The sequence below is a fragment of the Myotis yumanensis genome, unplaced genomic scaffold (assembly GCF_028538775.1).
Source record: "Myotis yumanensis isolate MYYU_CA2020_CCGP unplaced genomic scaffold, mMyoYum1.0.hap1 SCAF_1, whole genome shotgun sequence".
NCBI lineage: Eukaryota > Metazoa > Chordata > Mammalia > Chiroptera > Vespertilionidae > Myotis > Myotis yumanensis.
Window position 1 is genome coordinate 213,034,022 of NW_027223752.1, and position 22,715 is coordinate 213,056,736.

The following is a 22,715-nucleotide window of genomic DNA, read 5'->3' on the forward strand; positions in this document are numbered from 1 at the left end:
CAACTTGAAATAGTATCTAGTGTTAGTGAAACAGAAGTGCTTTTCCAAACTAAGCACTTAAAGTGTGTGTATGTGTTATTGTGTGTTTAATTCTATTTAACTCATGTGCTCAGAACAGTAACGTTTAGAATTAACTCAGCTTTCATTTACCATGTGATTAGCTGTATTTGTACATTAATTTTTAAGCACATGAGCCACATTATATCTTACTCTTTTAATACTTACTTTAGGATAATTAGTTAGTTGGCTGACTTCAATAAGTATTTTTTTAGTACAAAATGTATATTTGATTCTCTTGCCATAGTAGCCAGCCATAAAATGACCCCCAATTACCTGAGTCTCCTGGAATTTCCACCTTTGGGTAGTTTCCTCACACATTTTACAAGGGTTGGTCTGTATTATCAATAGAATGGAAGACATGATATGTCACTTTTGAGATTAGATAATAAATGCCACTTTAGCTTCTGTCATTCTTTCATATTCGTTCTCTCTCAGATTGCTCTAAGGCAGCAGTTCTTAACCTGTGGGTCGCGACCCCTTTGGGGGTCGAACGACCCTTTCACAGGGGTCACCTAAGACCATCATAAAACACATATATAATTACATATTGTTTTTGTGATTAATCACTATGCTTTAATTATGTTCAATTTGTAACAATGAAATTGGGGGTCACCACAACATGAGGAACTGTATTAAAGGGTCGGTCGCGGCATTAGGAAGGTTGAGAACCACTGCTCTCAGGGAAACTCGCTGTCATATCATGAGGACACTCAGGCATCACTGTGGAGAGACCCACCTGGAAGAAAACTAAGACTTCCAGCCAAAAGTCAGCTGGAACTGAGGCCCCCTGACCAGCCATGCGTGGGAGCCTTTTTGCAAGCAGGTTCTCGAACCTCAGCTAACCTTCAGATGATGCAGCCCCGGTGAGAGACTGAGTGGCTGTAACCTCAGGAAATCCTCTCAGAAAGGACCACTCAGCTACCTTGCTCCAGGATTCCTGGCCTCAGACACTTTAGGATAATAAATAATTATTGTTTTAACTCATTGAGTACAGAAATAATTTGTTATGCAGCAATAGATAACTAATAAGATCACTGTAGCTCCAAATGCAAATAGTCATGCACTTTGCATTTTCATCTTTAATAAGAAGATAATAAGAACAGGCAACACAGAATTTGAAGATAAGTAGTGGAAATGCCTTTTAAATTAGAATATATTTATTTTAATTTTAGCCCACACTGCTTGTTTTATTAGAGCTCAGAATATTTAAAAAGTATTAAAGAAAATATTTCAACCAAAAGATAATTAAGTGGTTTGCATTTTTTTTAAAGTTTTATTTTTGTTTTGTTTTTATCAATATTTTACTTCTTAATAGTTCCTGCGTGGGAGAATAGGCCTCTGTCAATTCCATACAATATCAGCTTTCACCCCATAGGTCAGGCTATGGAAGTCATTTTGGTAGTTCTAAGCACAACTGCATGATGACATGTTTTTTTTTCATTTCTGTATTATCCTGGTCCTACTACTGTGATACTAGTCTCTTCCTAGTTTGCCTTCATTAATTATAAGTCCTATTCCAGCTTCTGCTGGGGCTCAGACAAGTTTTAATTGTCTTCCGAATTCTCCTGATTTATCATTTGTTCATAATTCAGATCTTTGCAGTATCAGAGTGAAATCCAGGCTCATGCACTTACTGGCCATAAAGAGCCTTTTCTATTTAACAGCTCTTTCCTACAGATTTTTTTTTCTAATGATCTTTATATTCACAATATTCAACTACTAAACTTCATCTTCAAAGACTAGCAAATATAGATGGAGAATGCTATGTTGGACAATAGTAATTGGGTCCTAAACATATTAGTTTGAATTTTTTTTTTAATCTAACAGAGTCATAGGCCACTTAACAATGGGTATATGTTCTGAGAAATTTGGCATTAGGTAATATTGTCATGTGAAGATCATAAAGTGTACTTACACAAACCTAGATGGAACTTACACACCCAGGCTAGCTGGCATATCACCATCACATATGCGGTTCTACTTGACAGAAACATCATTATATGGCATGTGACTATATATTTGGAATGCATAGGACTTTTTAAAAAATGACATGAAATAACTATTATGGGGATGAAAATAGAGAAAAGTTATACCAAGCAAGGGTTAGAGAAATCTGAATATGTCCTACAGCAAATCTGACCTACATCACCATTTTGGCTGGAAATACTAAACTGGTCAAAATTTAGGGCCTTTGTACATTTTTAATTTGTTCAGATACTTGATGATAAGATTGATTTGTACACATTACAAATGAAGAAAGAGGAAGCCAGAGAAACAAAAATAAGAGTATGGCCTGCTGCTCTGAAGATCTTGGTTTCGAATAGAATTTCCTAAATCTTTTTAACTCTAAAGGTTGAAATGACAAAAAGAAAATGAGCTAGTGAGCATACTTCAAAGACATTTCACAGATACCAATTCTTATATTTATTCATCATTTTTCTATATTTCTCCCAACCTGTTTAATTTTCATATGAACATTAAATCACATTAATTGTGACAGCTTTCCTAATTTATTCAACATGTTGGTTTGCTTCATGGATAAGCATTCATTTCTTGTCATCATCCATTAGTAGAATATTGCTGTAAGAAATGAGCAATCTGCTATATTAAAAAGAGATGTACTTGATTAGCTTGAGATTCTTTTTGTTTGCATGTGAGAAAGGTTAATCAACTGAAACACAGGTTTGTGTTTTGTTTTGTCCGCCCCCCCCCCCCCCCCCTCGGTTTGATAGCTCATTATCAAGGCCATTTTGGTATAGATTAGAATTCTGTTGGCAGATATTTCTAGTTAAGACATTGTCCATACACTGCTGTTATATTCACAATTTTTTGTATTACTGTTTTAAGACATTTGGGGTTTGAGTGTATGCACTTTCCTTGATTAAGAAATCAGATCATCAATTCAAATTTAAAGTCCCATCATCTGTTATGCTTTTCCTTTGTTTTTATAAAGAAACTAGAGGCCCAGTGCACAAAAATTCTCAGTCCAGCCTGCATGCTTTCACAATTCGGGACCCTTTGGGTAAGGTCCAGTTCCATTGCAGCATGGCTCCGGTTCCCTGGGCCTGCAGGCCCGGGGGAAGGACCAAGAGGCCAGTCCTATGGCAGCATGGCTCTGGTTCCCCAGAGCCTGCGGGCAGGGGGAGGGACCCAGAGGCAAATCCAATGGCAGCATGGCTCCATTTTCACAGCTCCCTCCCGCTGCCATGTCCCAGGAGGCCGGGACCCAGGATTGACTTCCGCCTGCCGACCAGGACCCTAGCCCAGTGTTTGCTTGTCCATCAGGATGTTTAGGCTGTGACAGACCCTAGCTCTTTATATTTTAAAATTTTATATTTTTTATTCTTAACATGAAATGGTATGAGAAATACTTACATTGAAGTTTAGATTCCTGTTTTGTTTAAAAAAATTATTTATTTATGTAGTCAATTTGATATATTAGCATTATAGCCAATTTCAGGACTATTGTATGGTTCTAGATATTTTTACTTTAAGCATTTTTGTTATAAACATCTTTGCCACACCATTTTCATTGCAAGTATTTCGGTCACAAACATTTTCACAGCACAACTAATTGACCATGAGGCAATTTTGTTGTAAGAGATAAAATAACTGGCTGACAGTTTGGTTTGCATTTAGCAGACTTAATGTACTTAAATCTTGTCAATTTGGTTTTATTTCTCCATTGACAAAGTTTTTGCAGTATGCCCACTTTTATATTATACTAGAGGCTCAGTGCACGAATTCGTGCATTGTGGGGTCCGGCTGGCCCGGCCCCAATCAGGGCCAATCGGGGCTGGGCCTGTAGGGAGGAGGAGATGGAGGGAGGTTGGCCAGCTGGCCTGCCCTGATCGGGGTCCGATCAGGGGCCCAATCAGGGCTGGCTGGCTGGGGGAAGTGGCTATGGGCTATTGGCTGGTGGGCCCTACCCCCAGTTGGGGTTGGGGGCTGATTGTGGGTGGGGCCGGCCATGGGGAGGGGCTGTGGGTGGTGGGCCATCTGGCCCCACCCCCAAATGGGATGGGATTGCTGATTAGGAGCCAGTGACCTGGGGTAGGGGACATGGGTGGTTGGCCAGCCAGCCCTGCCCCTGATGGGGTGAGGGCTGATCTGGGGAGGGATCGGATCGGGGAAAGGGCTGCAGGAGGTTGGCTGGCAAGCCCCACCCTCTATTGGGGTGGGGGTGTGATCAGGGGTGGGGCAGCCAGAGGGAGGGGTAGCAGGAGGTTGGCCACACAGCCCTGCCCCCTATTGGCATGAGGGTGTGAGATCAGGGGTGGACCAGCTAGGTAGAGGGCCTGCGGGCCTATCGTGGAGGGGCAGGCTGATCGGGGGCAGGGCTGGATGGGGGGGAGGGAGGGGCCATTTGGCCGGGGGTCAGCTCTTGATCAGGGTAGGAGAGTCTGATCAGGGGCAGGCCAGCAGGGGGTATGGACCACGAGGTTGGCTGGCTGGCCCCACCCCCTGATTGGGCCAGTTTGTTGGCCACAGTGGGTGTCATAGCGACCTGTCGTATGGTCATTATAGCTATTATGGTTGCTGGCTTTTTATATATATAGATAAATCTTAGCCCTCCTTGTGGTCTATATAGCAATGAATAGACTATATGTGGTAATCTTAAAATAGTGGATGATCACAATTACATAAAAAGCCAGATTGCATTTCTGCATGTAAAGCCAGATTTTATACTATGCTAAAAAATGAAAAGATATTGTTTTGCAAAACCTTTCTGAGCACAGTCATCCCTCCCATCCTTTAAAACCAAAAGTTGTCCAAACTATGGTAAATATGCCTAATTAGTTCTGCATTGAAAATATTTGTGGCAAAGATGTGTATGGCAAACATGCTTACAATGAAAATACCAGACACACGATTATATATCTCCTAGCACAAATATTTATATTTATATGGTGTATATTTGGACAACTTATGTTCAAGAATATAAATACGTTTAGGAACAATTTTGCAGAAATGCAGTACAAAATCCTACAGACCTAGATCAACTCTTTAGTCAGGGGATTATATGAAGAGAACTTGGACTTCATTTTTTTATATGTATTTTACATTTATTCAAATGATGCAGTGAACATTCAGTGTACTGTGGAGAAACAGAATCCTCATACTCTTGCAAAATTCTCCCTTGACTTCAGAGATAACAGTTGTTCAATAAAGCCTGTTTTGTTTGAAGTATATTTGTCCCTTGGTATCTGCTGATGATTGGTTCCAGGAATCCCGTGGAAACCAAAATCTAAGGATGACCAAGTTTTTTATATAAAACTAGAGGACCAATGCACGAAATTCATGCAAGAGTAGGCCCTCCTTCCCCCGGCTGCTGACACCAGCTTCCCTCTGGCACCCAGGACCTGGGCTTCCCTCGCAGCTCTGGCTTCATCCATAAGGTTTTCTGGAACGACGTCCGGTCTAATTAGCATATTGCTCTTTTATTATTATAGATGATATAGTATTTGCATATAGTCTAAGCGTATCTTCCCATATACTTTAAATCATCACTAGATTATTTGTAATCCTAATGCAATGTTAGTAGTTGTTATATTGTTTAGGGCATATGATAAGAAAAAAAGGTCTATCCATGTTCAGTACAGACATAATCATTGTAGGCCTAACTATGGTACATAGTACATGTCAGCAACAGTGCCACTTCAAAATATTTTCAATCCAGGGTTCATTGAATTCACAAATATAGAACCTGCAGACATGGAGAACAGACTGTATTTGTTTATCTTTTGGTAATGTTCTGGGGGTGTATGAATAAATGGCCCATGAGACCAGTAAAGGGACATTAGAGGAGATGCTGCTCAGAGTTCTCTAATTCATATCGTTCACCTGCAAAGGATTCTCATGAATAATTAGTAATAATGCTGAGAATAAATTCTGAAAGGTGTATGCACACATATGAATTGTGCAGTTCTGCATATACTCTGGGTTCAAGAATGTTTTGGGGTCTAGGGAGTCTTAGAGGCATACACCTGAGTTTGATGCTATTGTAGGATATGATATTTGAACTTCAGAAGATTTGAAATCATAGGGTGAGTAAGAGTCATATTAGAAGATATCAGTGGAAAAGGAGAAAGAAGTAAACACATTATGAAATTTTTTTCATAGGAGTTAAGCTAGTTTTGTTACAACTCCATTATCACCCCACTGGTATCTCATTAACATCAGTGTGCATCCCAATCATTAACATTTTAAGAAGGAGAAAGTTTTCCTGTTAAATGAGAAGTTTCAAAAGGCAAATAAACATAAACTTCAGGAAACAAAAGCCACCCAGGGCCTCCAAAAAATCAGCCCAGTACAGATCTCAGCATTGTGGTACGTTCTGTTCCCGTCTTAGAAAAAAAAGGGCTCTCTTTCTATTACGGGAGGAGCTTTGCCTTGCTCCTTCTGTTCTCTGCAATTCTCTTAGAGGTGGGGTTCCAGAGGAAGGATTCTTACCAATTCAGCCAGCTTAATAGTTGTTGATTCTTTTATACTAGGTCACAGTCAAAAATATTAGTCAACACATTAGTGACAATTCGATGAAATGTTATTCATTTTGAAATTGACAGGATATTTATGAATCATAGTAATAGTTCAAATGTTGGGGATATAAAATGATGGCTTCAGCTTAGATGGCCTTCTCTAGTGATGACGACCTGAAATAAAAATAAGGACATGCCATTGGACAAAGGGAATTTGTGCAAATTTCAGATAAATAATTTCCCTGGATAGTCTCTGTTTGCATACACAGCTCCACTCTCTACACCAGGGGTCCTCAAACTTTTTAAACAGGGGGCCAGTTCACAGTCCCTCAGACTGTTGGAGGGCCGGACTATAGTTTAAAAAAACTATGAACAAATTCCTATGCACACTGCACATATCTTATTTTGAAGTAAAAACAAAACAAAACGGGAACAAATATAATATTTGTATTTGCATGTGGCCCGCAGGCCATAGTTTGAGGACCCCTGCTCTACACTCTTCCAGGTCCTGTGAAGCCGACCTTGGTGGATGCATCAACTGGGTCCCATCCTGGGAAATGAGATACACTGGTAACCCCTGCATGTGGGGGAATAATGATAAACATTATTAGTAAGATGACATTGGATGAAGAGCATGTACTGAGCAAGGCTTTAGGAGATACACTGTGATAACCAAGGCATTTAGTCATTATGGTGACAATGGTATCACCAACACTGTATGGTCAATAGGCTGCCATTTTCAACCATATTCCAGGCCATTTAGATGGAATTTCATGTATTTTACATGAGAAGTTCCATGGTAAAATCACTTCATAAAGGCTGCACCAAATTTTAACTGATTTAATTACTGTAATATGATTGAAGATACTGTATTATAATTTTCAAAACAAGTTTTAAAAGATTCTTATTCAATGTAGCATGACTTGAATTATGCCTGTTAATTTTTAGTGTACCATATTGAAGTTCTTTCATAAACTTGTCACAAATGCATTTACCTTACTCATGAAGAAACCAGCAAGATTGTAAAGCTGATTCTAATATTATTTTTTGAAATGAGCAATTAATAAGCAGTGGAAATTAAGCATGAGAATAAAATTATTACATTATATATGAAACTAGTTAATAACCTATAAATCAATGGAATCATAACCATAATCTTTGAGGTTATGTCTATCATAAAGACATCATTTGCATAACTTTTAGACAATAGTCTTTTAGCTAGTGAATAATTCCATGCAGTGGGGGGTTCTAATCGAGATAAATGGCAAAGTCAAACATTGATGCATTCTCCTAGAAAGGTGAATAAGCCAGGTAGCCCTGTTAAACGATGCCTAACTATGATATTGAAGGTACATACTATCCTCCCTTTGCCTTATCTCAAGTTCTAAAGTGTTTGTTTTTTTGTTTGTTTGTTTTTTTAGCCTTACTAAATAGTAATCACTAGGTTGCTGGGTTGCTGGAGGATCAAATCCCTCCCTTGCTCATGGGAGTGGGAGTGACGTTCCTGGGCTACTGCTGAAATAATAAGTTTCAAAAGCCCCCAAGGGAGAATGAGAATTCATGCCCCTTAAGCCAGTCCTGGAGGAGATGATACACCCGGGCTTCCAGTAGAGCCAAAGCAAGGCCAGTGTCCATAGTTTCCCTTCGTGTTGCAGTTGGGTGTAGTTCAGCATCCAAGCTAATGACAGTCCATCAGTACATTGTGTGGAGTCCCGCACTGGCCATGAACCACGTGGGTGCAGGGGAGGTCATCCCCCTCCGACAGGAGTCACAGAAGCCTGGTGGTTAGAGAGAGAAGAAAGAGTGGCTCCTTTATTTAGAAGTTTCAATATTCAAATTTTACAAGCTTGCTGTGGCCACACTCATCCTGGCCACTAATTTGTTCTCAGGTGTGACAGACAGACAAACACCTCCCAGTCACTCAGACCTTACTGGGTATGTGTCTAAACTGCCTTTGTCCAGTCCCTTCCCCACATCAACCAGCAGAGCACAGATGTGGGGAGTGTTAAATGCAGCTTTCTGGCAAGGCTGTGCAATGCCATGCTTATATTATCTACTGTCCCCTTCATTCCATTCCTGTTAACTAATAACCAGGTTATTATAACGGCATCACCTATTTTTATTTTGATATTTAATCAAATATGATTTGCCTTATGTTTCATTTCTCTGCAATCAATGAAATCTGGACAAGGTTATAGAATAAACTCATGATTATTCACTATAAAGTAATACACATGCTTAGGGCAATAGTAATGGCTTCCCAAACTGTGTGTTAGCCAATGGGCTTCGTTCTGAATACTTTACAATTCTCATAGTAAAAATTTACATGCACACACTCAGAGAAGATTTTTTTAAATCATCAAAACCCCTTTGACTAGTAAGGTTAAAAAAAATGTGTACATTTTTTTCTGAAATCACCAATTAGAACCTCAAAACCTGAGATTTTGAATCCAAATGAATCATTGAAAAATAGACTGCCTCTTAGGTGTTGGAAACACCATTAGAAATTGCTTTTATATAGCAGTTTAGAGTTTCATCTGCTCACTAGGAAGCAAAATGTCAGAAAATAATGAATCAACATTATATATATTGAAGTTGCAAGATGGGAAGTAGGGTTCAGATCAAAGGTCCCTCAGAGACAAAACTGATAAACAAATGACTGTGACATTGAAGGGTGCATTGCTGCCTATTTTAAAATTCCTATTCACAGCCAGTGGAGCATACTGAATGGTTTTGTGTTTCTAATTTTTTTAAATTTCTTTTTTCAAAAATCTATAAAAGAATTAGGTACTTGCATAAACAAAGCTATTGATAAATTCATAGAAGTGTACTTTTTTGAATATGAAGATAGATCATCAATAAATTACTACTATTTTAGATTAACCACAAAGATAACTTCTCAATCCTGGAGGTTTATAGATGTAAATGAATTACTACATTATACATTAGAAGATGGCACAATTTGAAAACTAGGCTTTACAGCCTCAGTGGCAAAGTTACTCGCCACTTACAGAACACAAAATTAATGATTGTCAACTTATTGGTTTAGCAGAGCCCCAGAATTTAGCTAGGTGAGTTTTTTAGAAAAAAAATCTGTATTGATTGGCAAGGGTCAAGTATGCTACTTTTCTAGATGGTTACTTTTCTTTTTAACATATTTGCATTTTGTTATTGGGCTCTGATGGGTTAACCTAAAGCATGAGTGTTTGGGATGTATAAAAACTTTGGTGAGGATAGTTTGTGGCTGGAGGATGCTTTTTGGCCATAAATCAGAATGAGTAGCCATTTTGGACATCAGATAATTCTAGGCCATAGACCAAAGGGTGTGACTGGGTCCCAGGAAACAATGCAATGTCTTAATGGAAGAGGTGCTTTAGAAGTAAGAAGGACACTGTTTTAATAATAGCATCTTTCCAATACTCTTAGAAAACAGCAAATGATATTTAAATTTGCCCTCCCTTTTTTTTTTAGTTTTTTTTCTCCTCATTAAATTATTAACAAATGGCCCTGGCTGGGTGACTCAGTTGGTTAGAGTGTTGTCCCATATACCAAAAGTTTGATTCCCCATCAGGGCACATATGTACCTAGGTTGTGGGTTCGCTCCCACCTTTCTCTCTCCCTCTCTCTCTCTCTCTCTCTCTCTGTCTTCCTTTCTCTAAAAATCAATTACATTATTAACAAATGTTTCTCATTTATTAACTTTTATCATTTTGCTTAGTAGAGAGATATTAAGGGAAAATCTTAGAGGTGTCATAAACTCTCATGAAATTAAATGTCATTTTATTCTCAAAATGACATTTGTTTTCAATATACCTTACTAATTTAAAAATAAACCTCTAGAACAAATAAATTATAAAAATAGTAAAAATAAATAGATAAATAAAATTAAATAACTAAGAATAAAAATAAACTTTTATATGCCTAACTATGTTTTAATCAATTGGAAGGCAATTTAGATTTATAATTTGCTTATTGTTACTTAATGAAAAGTACTTTGGTGATCTAAGAAGTATATGGTAGTTGATAGATACAAATTATGATTTATAAGGACATACTTGTGATATTAGGTCTACATAAGACAGTTTATTATTGGAACTGACATTCATTTCTGCATTTCTACATAATAAAATGCAATCACCCTTTTGTCATTCTGAAGGACATTCTTAAAATGGATAGAAAATAAATGAATATTACCAATTAAATAAAGATATTCATGATATAAAAAGGTGTTTTACAGTATCTCTACTACCCCCTGGCAGATAGTATCTTTTCTTATCAATTCATTAAAACTGTCTTCCAACATTTTATATTTTTAACGAGGCCTAGTGCTCTCGCAGTCAGGGAGCCCTCAGAAGATGTCCTTAGCTCTCAGGAGATGTCCCTCCACCACCGCTGTGCTCACCAGCCTTGAGCTGGCTTCTGGCTAGAGTGGTGCTCCCCCTTTGGGAGCACACTGACCACGAGGGGACAGCTCCTGCAGTGAGCGTCTGCCCCCTGGTGGTCAGTGCACATAATAGTGACTGATTGTTCTGCGGTTTGGTCAATTTGCATATTACCCTTTTATTATGTAGAATAAGTAAACTCTTATTTTTAAAGTTATTAAAAGACATGCATTTGTGTATGGATATGCATTTTAAAATTCATAAATATGTTCCAAGTCAGCCACTTTTAAAAGAACTACAGGAGCTATCTTAGCCATAGATCTAAGTACACAGATATTTAAACTCAATGTACAAATAACCTGAAGAATAAGATGGAACCAGAAGCACTGATACATGAAACAGACTGGAGGATGCCAGAGGAGAGGGGTGGGGAGTGAATGGATAAGAAAGGATTAGCTAAAGAACATATATGCATATCCCATTGGCCAGGGACAATAGTTCAGTGATGGCCAAGGGAAAGGGATGGAGGAAGAGGTGGAGGTGAGCCAAGGGGTGGGTGGAATGGGAGAAGTCTGCAATAATATCAACATTAAAATTTTTTATAAAAAGAAACAAAAAGTCACTGTTGAAGTTTTATGGAAGGACAAGTATATAAATATTGCAATGGAAATATATTCTAATTGAAAAGTATAAGAAAAAATTATAATTCCTTATGTCAACATAAATTAATATTTCAACACACTTTTACAAAAATGTTTTATTAGGAAATAATTTCAAACTTAAAATTTAGAGAAATATTAATATCTTTTTTACCTATATTCATTACTGTAAACATGGTTTAGTATTTGGTTTTAATTGAGCCTCTTTCTTCATTTACACTTGTCTGGTGTTCGATCATGATTTAAATTTCATTTTTATGTTCCTGGCTGGACTATTATAATACAAAGCTGTAAAAATGTGGGTATTACTCTCTAGACACACCGTGTCTATCAAGACTTTTCTGGTGATGTTAATTGACGGAGGTCTTGTCTGATTTCCCAATGTACTATTTACTATTTTTTTCCCCCGGTAGATGCTAATCAAATGGGAGACAAGCATCCTCGTCAACATTTTAGCCAGTAACACAAGAATCCCTGAACAGAAGTTCTCAGAACATATGAAGGATGAGAAGAATATGGAATTTCAACAGAACTCCATTCTCAAGAGAGATGATGCCAGGTTGGACCAAGATAATAACCAGGTCAGAGGTCTATTACAGAATGGAAGGAGGTGCAAGTCAATAAAAGAGGGAGAGAGGGATATCAAAGGATCCAAGAGAGAATATTTACCTGAGTGACTGGCTGGAATGGATTAGGATTATGTAAATTAAAACAGCAATAAAATGTTATCTCACACCTGCCAGAACAGCAACCATCAATGATTATGCTAAGCAAAACAAGCCAGTCAGAGAAAGACAAATATCACATGATCTCACTTATATGTGGAATCTAATGAACAAAATAAGCTGGCAAACAAAACAGGCCCTGAGGCATGGATTCATGGAACAAGATGATAGAGCTCAGAGGTGAAGGAGGTGGGAGACTGAAAGAGATCAAAGAACTCATATGCATAAGTGCATAACCCATGGACATAGACAATAGTGTGGGGAAGGCCTGGGGTGGGGCAGGAGCTGGTTGGAGGAGGGCAAAGGAGGGGAAAATCTGGGACATTTGCAATACTATCAACAATGAAATATAAATTAATTAATTAATTAATTAATTTAAAAAATTTACTCAATTTAGTATTCACTGGCAGTAGGATTCACTGGCAGAAGAATATCAGCAAGAGACTTAATACCAGTGACTTCTACTATGATCTGATGTTTTTCATGGAGAATTGTGTTAATTATGGTTATCGTATTTTTGCTCTGGTTAAGGCCAATCTTATTTTTCTGTTTCTCCTCTCTGTGCACTTTGCACATATCACAAGCTCCCAAAGAAAATTTTGCTTAAAACTAGGGCTGATTTTCCCACAGAAATGAGCCAATCTCGATTTAAAGAATTCAAATTCTTATAGCTAAGTTATTGCAAACCTTCAAACTGATTAACTAGTAAGGGAAAATGTGTCATCTCTTAAGGAAAATGATTTGATCAAAACTCTTTGTTTCTTTAAATTCTACCTGCACTACATATGTGTCCATAGAGGAGAATTGAATATGCTACGGGTATTAAGCATTGGTATAAAAAAAATGCATGATTAAAAATTCAAGTAAACCACAGAACTTAAAACTCCAGAGGCATGCAGCTCAACAAGAACAGAAGATTCAGAAATACTTCAACGGAATCAGAAAATAAATTTTGTAAAGCACAAATACCTGCGGACTGGTCTTTAGTATTGTGGTAAACTAGGAGCCTGAAATGCAATCTGGCTCCCTGCAAAGGAGCTCTTTAATGTTCCTGAAGAGATTAATTTTCATACATGAAAGAAAGCAAATAGAACATAATGTTCAGCCCTGGGGAGATGCCATCAATGCATAGAGCTTCCTGCACTTTTTAAATTAACCTTTGTAGGATGCTGACACAAAAATGTATCAGTAAGGGAGATCTAATCTTTCAGAAGAATTTAGGATGACACAAAAAGGAAAGCCGGCTAAAGTGATGCTTCTCCGATGGGGAATTACTATTTGAACTTGAGTTCTTTTAGCCCAGTGTCAGAGCACAGCCAGAGCCCTGCACGAGCTCTGGTGTTCCGAGTTGTGCTGAGTCCATGTATTCCCCTAAATTCTCCCATTGGACGACACCAGGGAAGGTCCCTCTCAAACCCTGTCCATTGTACTAACTGTTGGGAACTTAGTCCAAGTTCCTCCTTTATCTTCTGTTCACGGAGACACAGGTCAAGCCTCAGTGGTGGTGCAGATGGAGAGGCCATGAGAAGTTGTGGGAGTGTAAGAATGAGTCTTTATTGCAGAACCAGTGTCCACATAGCCATCAGACAAGACAGGCCTTTACAGCAAAGTCCACAAGGGCAGGCAGGCCGACACCGGCTGGTGAATACATATCTTTCTCACATTGTGGCATTAGTCTCTGTGCCCACAGTCCTGGTCTGAGCAGTTGCATGCTGCCCCAGACTCACCGCCTCACATCGTAGCAGTACCTGAGCTCTCCAGCTCAGCAGCTTCTCCTGTCTCTCCTGCCCACACTCCATCTGACTAGCTGCTCTCTCTCAATACTCCAGCCAAGTAGATGGTCAGTAACCTACTTTTACACTAATTAGACAAAGAAGGCTTTGTGCCAATAGTTACATCAATCACATTGGCTACTGAAGGACACAATGTACCGTGTGTCCTTGCACCCGCTCTTGATATCTTGGCCTGATTAAGATTCCCACGCTCAGAATCCTTGAACATGACAATCAGGCTCATGCCCAGATCGGCCTTTGGTCATTCTGTTGTATTGATAACAGGGTCTCTGTGCTCCCACTGGCCTTGACCATCCAGAAACCTGGCATGGTTCCCACACCCAGAAATGTAAATTATAGTTGTCAAGTAATGCTGACATCTTTTTGAAAACACCCAGAACAGACTGGGGCTGGGTCTTATTCCCCTTCTTGTCCTTTTTCTGTCTACCTACTTCCTAAAGAAAAAAAAATAACCACAACTATCACTTTACTTAAAAAATATTAAATACCAAACAAACAAAAGCATTATATGCATGGTGTTTTGCAAAGTTAACCAGCCCTAAGTTTGTCTAAGTAAGTGCAGCCTAAGTGGAAAAAATAAAGACTATTTTCATGGCCTAATATAGTTTCATTGTGTTGAATTTAAAATAGAAAGCCTGTAAAACATCTACACTAATAAAAGAGAAAAATGGTAATTAGCGTACGACCGCTACCCTTCCCATTGGCTAATCAGCATATCCTTATGCAAATTAACTGTCAGCCAAGATGGCGGCCGGCAGCCAGGCAGCTGAAAGCGAACATGAGGCTTGCTTGCTCCCGTGACTGCGGACTCCAACGTTCCCGTCTGCCTTGCAGGCCTCTGAGCTGGCAGTTTGAAACATTCTAACAAATATAGAAGGCCGGGATCTCAGAGCTGGAGTTATACATTGTTTCGATTATAGAATGGCAAACAAACCAGCAGCAGAAGCCTCAGAGCTAGAGCCAGAGCTAAAGCTGGCCCAGAAGAAAAAGAAAAAAAGGAGCGGTTGGGAGCTTCAGTCAAAACCGCCAGCCTGAAAGCAGCCCTCAGCCCCTCACCCAGACTGGCCAGGCACCCCAGTGGGAACCCCCACCCTGAAGGGTGTGTGACCAGCTGCAAACAACCATCATCCCCTCATCCAGGCTGGCCAGGCACCCCAGTGGGGACCCCCACCCTGAAGGGTGTGTGACCAGCTGCAAACAGCCATCATCCCCTCATCCAGGCTGGCCAGGCACCCCAGTGGGGACCCCCACCCTGATCCAGGACACCCTTCAGGGCAAACCAGCCGGCCCCCAGGCCTCTATCCTATATAGTAAAAGGGTAATATGCCTCCCAGCACCGGGATCAGCGGAGCCAAGAGGTCTTCTGGCACCAGATCAGCATGACAGGGGGCAGCACCCAAAACCCCTGATCGCCCTGCGGCTCTGTGTGTGACAGGGTGCGGCGTCCCAATCCCCTGATTGGCCCTGCTCTGTGTGTGACAGGGGGTGGCGCCCCAACCCCCCCGCCCCCCCCACGGGCCCTGCTCTGTCTGTGACGGGGTAGAGCCATAACCTCCCCATTGGCCCTGCCCTGAGTGTGACAGTGGTGGCACCCCAACCCCCTGATCCGCCCTGCTCTGTGTGTGACAGGGGGCGGTGCCCTAACTCCCCTATTGGCCCTACTCTGTGCGTGACGGGGGAGCTCCCCAACCCCCTGATGGGCCCTGCTCTGTGCATGAGAGGGGGGAGCTCCCCAACCCCCTGATGGGCCCTGCTCTGTGCATCACAGGGGGTGGTGCCACAACCTCCCCATTGACCCTGCCTTGAGTGTGATAAGGGGCGGTGCCCCAATCCCCCAATTGGCCCTACCCTGAGGGTGACTGAGGGTGGCATTGCAACCTCCCGATCTGCCCTGCTCTGTGCATGACAGGGGGCGGTGCCCCAACTCCTCAATCAGCCCTGCTCTGAGCCCGACCAGGGGCTGCACCTAGGGATTGGGCCTGCCCTCTGCCACCCGGGAGCAGGGCTAAGCCAGCAGGTCGTTATCTCCCAAGGGGTCCCAGACTGCGAGAGGGCACAGGCCGGGCTGAGGGCCCCCCCCCCCCCCCCCCGAGTGCACAAATTTTTGTGCACCGGCCCTCTAGTCTGTATACATAAAAGCCTAAGAGACTGTTACAACCGAACGACCAGAATGACAGATCGACCAGTCACTATGACATGCACTGACCACCAGGGGGCAGACGCTCAACACAGGAACTTCCCCGTAGTGGTCAGTGCACTCCCACAGTCAACCTCCCACGGCCCCTCCCCCCGCTGGCTGGCCCCCATTGGCCCCTGGTGCTAAACCATTCGTAGAGACCTGCTTCTGGGTCAGGGTTTCGTACGACCTATTGAAAGTCAGCCCTTGACACACAAGGGTTTGTCTCACTCTCCTCCTCTCCTTTCCCCGGGGGCTGCCCACCCACCATGGTGGTGGTGGGGTGGCGAGGGATGGAGGACGAAGGAAGGAGGAGTGGGGGAGATGGGGAACAGCGTGGTGGCGGGGTGCTGATGGCCATGTTGGCGTCTGGCCTCCATTTATTCTACTCCTGGCCCAGCGACCGTTGCCTCCTTTCCTGACCCCATCGGGGCCTTCAGGCTGGGCTGGGACAGGGAACTGGGGATTGGTGGCGGCAGACGCAGCCCCTTTCCCAGGGGGGCCGAGGACCTGCTCCCTCCTTGGGGCCAGTAGCCAACCTCCCACAGTCCTTCCCCCACAGCTGGCCAACTTCCTGCAGTCCCCCCTTCTCATGCACGAATTTGTGCACTGGGCCTCTAGTTAATAACATTGTTAGTTTTGTAGTAAGATGTCACTGCAGTTATATTAAATTCTTTTGGACATCTATTCCCACATCAAAATTTAATATAACCTCTTGCTCTTACTTATTAGGTTTTTGATTTTTTTTTGTTCCTGAGTCCCAAGACTTTATTCCCTTATCTCTAAACATATTAAATAAGTATTTTCAGTACAGTGAGTAATTATTGCCCTTTTGCTTCTTCTCAAAGTTTTAATTCATCCCCTGTGTGATCTTAGTTATTGAAGAGAATTCTTGCTCATAGTTTTTTTTAAAATGGCATGCTTTAATAGCCCTCATTTTATAAAGTTTTGTCTTTCTCATATTTCAAACTATATGGCTAGCAACTCTCTATATGCCAGTTTATTCCTCTGTAAAATAAATGTAATCACTGCCCCACAGATTGATCTTAGATTCACATGAAGGTCCATACTTTACCTAGCATAGTGCCAAGAACAAGGTAAGGATTTTATAAAAATACATAATTATTTTTTATAAAAATACATATTATTTTTTTTTACATAATTTGGAGGATTATTTGAGATCTGTATCTCTAACCAAAGTGTATAAGTCATCTGGTACTCTAAGTAAATGAGCTAATCTATTTGTTTTAACTAACAGAACCTCATTTTAAGTCAATTTTTAAAAATTTATTATAAATTGGATTATTTTAAAAATGTACCATATATATTATTCCTTTCTAATAAATAACAAACTATATAATAAAATAATTTAAATTGTTCTTGATGATTAGTTTTTTTACAAGGAGTCAAAACTATGGATATCTCTTAGTATTTGTTTATTATATGCCATGTCTTATACTGAACATTTTGCTCAGATTGTCTTGTATCATCCTCCTCAAAAACATATAACTTAGGTATTGATAATACATTTTTAGACACCATAACTGAAAGTCAGAAAGGTTAAGAAAATTAGAGAGAGAGAGAGAGAGAGAATAGTAGATCTATATTTTAAATCTAGATTTGTCTAATTTGAAAACATACAGGTTTAATTATTATAAATAACATTGGTTAAAATTGGAAACAAATAGTAAATACTATATTTTGTGACAGTTTACAAAAAGTGTTTTCATGTATACAATTTTTTTGTGGACAGACAAATGGAATTAGGCATACTTTATCTGCATAACGGGACCACTGCAGTTAAAAAAGAGTATGTGGATATGTCTTTCCAAATTTATACAGTCACTGATGAATATAGTCTCATATTTTCCCCATATAATTTGTGGTCTATATGAGAGACAGCATGTATGAGGATATATACCTGGACCCAAGTTTTTCACTGACATGAATGAGCAGTGCAGTTCTGAATTAAATTGAGTCTTACTTGGTGCCTATAGGTGGTGTAAAAACTACTTATAAACTTGGACTATGTTGATACATATATAGTGTTTAGGTTAAGGAAGTCCTTTGCGCTAATGTACTGAAAGTAGTATTTTTTGCTCTTGGTATGATTTTCTTTTTAAAAAATATATAGATATATATTACTGATTTCAGAGAGGAAGGAAGAGGGAGCAAGAGAGAAATATCAATGATAAGAGAGAACCTTTGATTGGCTGCCTCCTGCACACCCTTTACTGGGGATCAGCCTGAAACCCAGGCATGTGCCTTGACCAAGAATCAAACTGTGACCTGTTTCATAAGTAGAAGCTCAACCATGGAGCCACACCAGCCAGGTGGTATGATTTTCAACAGGACACAGGCAATGAAGACAAATTAAGAGCAGTGTGACTGTAATAAAGCGTATGTAGCTCATTGTTGAGACTTTTGCAGGTGCTGAAGAGATGCAGCTTCAGAGTTGTTGGCAGAATGATTTTTGCTTTTAAGGATTTGAAAATCTGAAACCTGGAAGAGAAATTGGAATGTATATTCAATAGAGCTGCAGGAATGAGTTAGAACAATGGGCTGGAGACTGACTTTGATTTCTACATAAGGAAAAGGTGCCCAGCAGAGCTCTTCAGCAGTGCAATGAGCTGCTTATGATTAAGAGGGCCTCATCCCTGAAATGTTTTGTCTCCTCAATTAAACACGTTGTAGGTTATGTAAAATTCAATACCATGTAATATGTATGCTCTGGTGACAACTTTGATTTTTTTTTTCATCCTGAACATCAAATCTGTGCTCATTACTTTAAACTCTCAATTCCCTATAGAAATGCAAGGTAGATATAGCACATTAATGAAATCTAGAGCAAATCCCCAATTCTCACTTGAACAGTTAAATTCCAACCTTCTTCCCTTATCAAAATCTTCCTGGAGTTGTTAACATGCAGGCCTACCAAGTTGATTGACATTTCAGAGCTTCCTCATTTACCTGGTTTGGAGGAAAGCAGCAGGGAAATTCTAACACCTGAAATTTGTAGATGATGTTTTGAATGGGTTAGTTTGTTTGAACATTGACTCTCCATAGAATAGAGTCACCATTTTCTCTATTAATAGATATTTTCCAAGATTCATTGAAATTATTTTATTTGTTTTCCCTCTTTGCAAACAACTCTCATTTTATTTCCTCTTTCCCTTCTTTGAATACTCTTCTAGTTTTCCATGTCATTGTTCCTCAGCAGGTCACCTCATGTGCAATTTAATGAGGAAATTGTCAATTCTTGCTTGTGTCTTGAGCTGAATTATACCTGTGCCGTTGGCTCGAAAAGAGTGGTCTCAGGACCAGCTGCTTTGCCAACACCTCCAGCTTGTTAAGAAAGAGGAGCTTCAAGTCCCATCTCAGAGCTTAACAGAATTAGGATCTACATTTTAACAAGATTCCAAAAAGCTTTCATTCCACGCTACAGTTTGAGAAACAATTCTGTACCCGTGGTTGGCAAACTGTGGCTCGCGAGCCACATGCGGCTCTTTGGCCCCTTGAGTGTGGCTCTTCCACAAAATACCACTTGCAGGCGCACGTACAGTGCGATTGAAACTTCGTGGCCCATGCGCAGAAGTCGGTTTTCGGCCTGGGCAAGTCTATTTTGAAGAAGTACTGTTGATATTTGGCTCTGTTGACTAATAAGTTTTCTGACCACCGACTGCCTATCATCAGGTGCTTTCATGACTTACAAAGCTTCAGTTTCCACTATATGCTGATTTGTTTGTTAGTTCATTAATTCTTTGATTAGAAAAATGTTTTTTGAGGACCTTTTGTGTACAGAGCACTATTCTAGATGTTAGACACACAGCACTTAAAGGTACAAACAAGACATTGGCCCTCTAGTAGCTTATATTACAACAATGAACAAACAAACAAGCAAATAATTTCAGATAAATGCTATACAGATATTTTCCCCATCTGTGACCTATATTTTTATTCTCTTAATACTGTTTTTTGAAAAACTACAAAAGTTACTAATTTTGAAAAAGCCCAGCTTAGCAAATTGTTCTTTTATGAATTGTGCTGTAATGTTGTAGCTGAGAAATTTTGCCTAATCCAAGTTACAAAACTTTATTTCTTTTAGAAATTGCATAGTTTTATATCTTAGGTTTTAGGTTCTATATGTAAATCTATGACTCATTTTGAGTTATTTTTTAAAAATATATTTTATTGATTTTTTTACAGAGAGGAAGGGAGAGAAATAGAGAATTAGAAACATCTATGAGAGAGAAGCATCGATCAGTTGCCTCCTGCACACCTCCTACTGGGGGTGTGCCTGCAACCAAGGTACATGCCCTTAACTGGAATCGAACCTGAGACCCTTCAGTCTGCAGGCCGACGCTCTATCACCTGAGCCAAACCAGTCAGGGCCATTTTGAGTTATTTTTGTTTATGGTGTGAAGACTGCGTGGAGTTGTGTTTTGTTTTGTATATGAATATCCTATCAATTCAATACCACTTGCTGAAAAACCCTTTCTATGCTGAATTAATTGCCTTTGAACTTTTGTCCAATATTGGTTGTCCACAAATTTGTGAGTCTGTATTTAGATTCTAGTCTGTTCCTTTGATCTATTTCACTACTTTTGCACCAATGTGGTATTCTATTGATCACTGCAGCTTTATAATAACCATGCCACTATTCATGAAATCAGGAATCAGGAAGTTAGCCCTCCAACTTTATTTTTCTCTTTCAAGAAAAATATATTTTAGTGTTAGCTCTTTTAGGTCCTGAAAATCTCAAAATTTTCAATCAATTTGAATTTAAAACAAAACAAAATTATAAACAAACAAAAACCCAATTCTCTGAGTGCACCCACTTTCTTTTGCCTTTGGACTTGCACTGGCTACTCTAATTCCTACACTGTGCTTTTTAAAAAATATATATTTTTTATTGATTTCAGAGAGGAAAGGAGAGGGAGATAGAGAGAAACATCAATGATGACAGAGAATCCTTGATTGGCTGCCTCCTGCACACCCCTCTACTGGGGACTGAGCCCACAACCTGGGCATGTGCCCTTGACCAGAATCAAACCTGGAACCCTTCAGTACACAGGCCAATGCTCTATCCACTGAGCCAAACCAGCTAAGGCTTGCATTGTGCTTTATCTCTTCTTTAGTGGCTTGCTCTACTTACACTTCAGAACTCAGCCAAGAACTTTTGTTCAGGGAAATTCCTCTGCCCCTACCCACTCTTCAAACTGTTTAAATGCCCCTATGTGTTCCCCAGACAGTCTGCCAATAAAGAGACACATCCTGGTGATTCATAAATCCCTGATTACACAAATTTCCTAGCATGCAGAGGCTATGCCTTGTTCATTATTCCTTTGGCATTACACTGTCCTGAATCATAATGGGTATTCTATTAAAATGATATTAATAAAAATAGATTTTGTTAACCCATTTTGTAATATCTCCAATAAGATTGGTAGTAGAGAACAAGTTTGGGTTTAGAAAAAAAATTTGTCCTCACCTATGGAATCATAGAATCTTTGCAGTTAGAAAAGGAAGGGAGAATCTAATGACTAAGGGTCTCTTTGTGAAGGTGAAAGCTCAGAAAATATATTGAACTAGACTTGGCCCTGAATTTATTGTGAAGTACTAGAGGCCCGGTGCATGTATTGGTGCATGGGTGGGGTCCAGCCCGCCAAACCCCAATTGAGGTGGGGGGAGATTGAGGGTCGATCGGGGGTGGGGCCGGCCAGGGGGAGGGGCTGGGTGGTTGGCCCGCCGGCCCTGCCCCCTGGTTGAACTCCCAGTCGAGGGGACAATTTGCATATTAGCCTTTTATTATATACGATTGTTCTTTCCACTGCCTTAAATTGCTATTTATTCATTCATTAAATCATTCATCCATTTATATATTCATATACTAAATCAGTGTAGTGCATACTTGATTAATTATTCAGTAAGTCCTTATAGCATAATGACTACGAGCACTGTCTTTAGTATGTACCTCATAGAGACCTTAGAGGTCTCTAAAGGGCATTAAATAATGTTGCTATATGTTAATCATCTAGAATACCAGATATTTTATAAGTAAAATATTCTGTTGTTTAGTTATTTAATACTTAGGAGCAGTCATCACCTTTCATAACTTTCACAATTTTTTCCCCATTCCTTACATTTATTTTCTTTTGAGATATAAAAATGTAGGCACCTATAAGACTCACAAAACATGGGTATAAGACCTAAAGGGAGGCATTTTCCCCTGAATTAGTTCATATTTTCTGTATGCTCTAGATGCAGACCCATACAGTCAAATGGGGAAGAATGTTAGTATAAAAGCTCATTCAGCCTCATTCTTCACAAAAACCTATGAATATTAGAAATTATGTCTTTAGAGCTGAAAATCAGCAGGTTTTATAAACATGTATAAGGTAGGTTAAGAAATGTTTTTCTTTCATGGGAACAGCCGTTCAA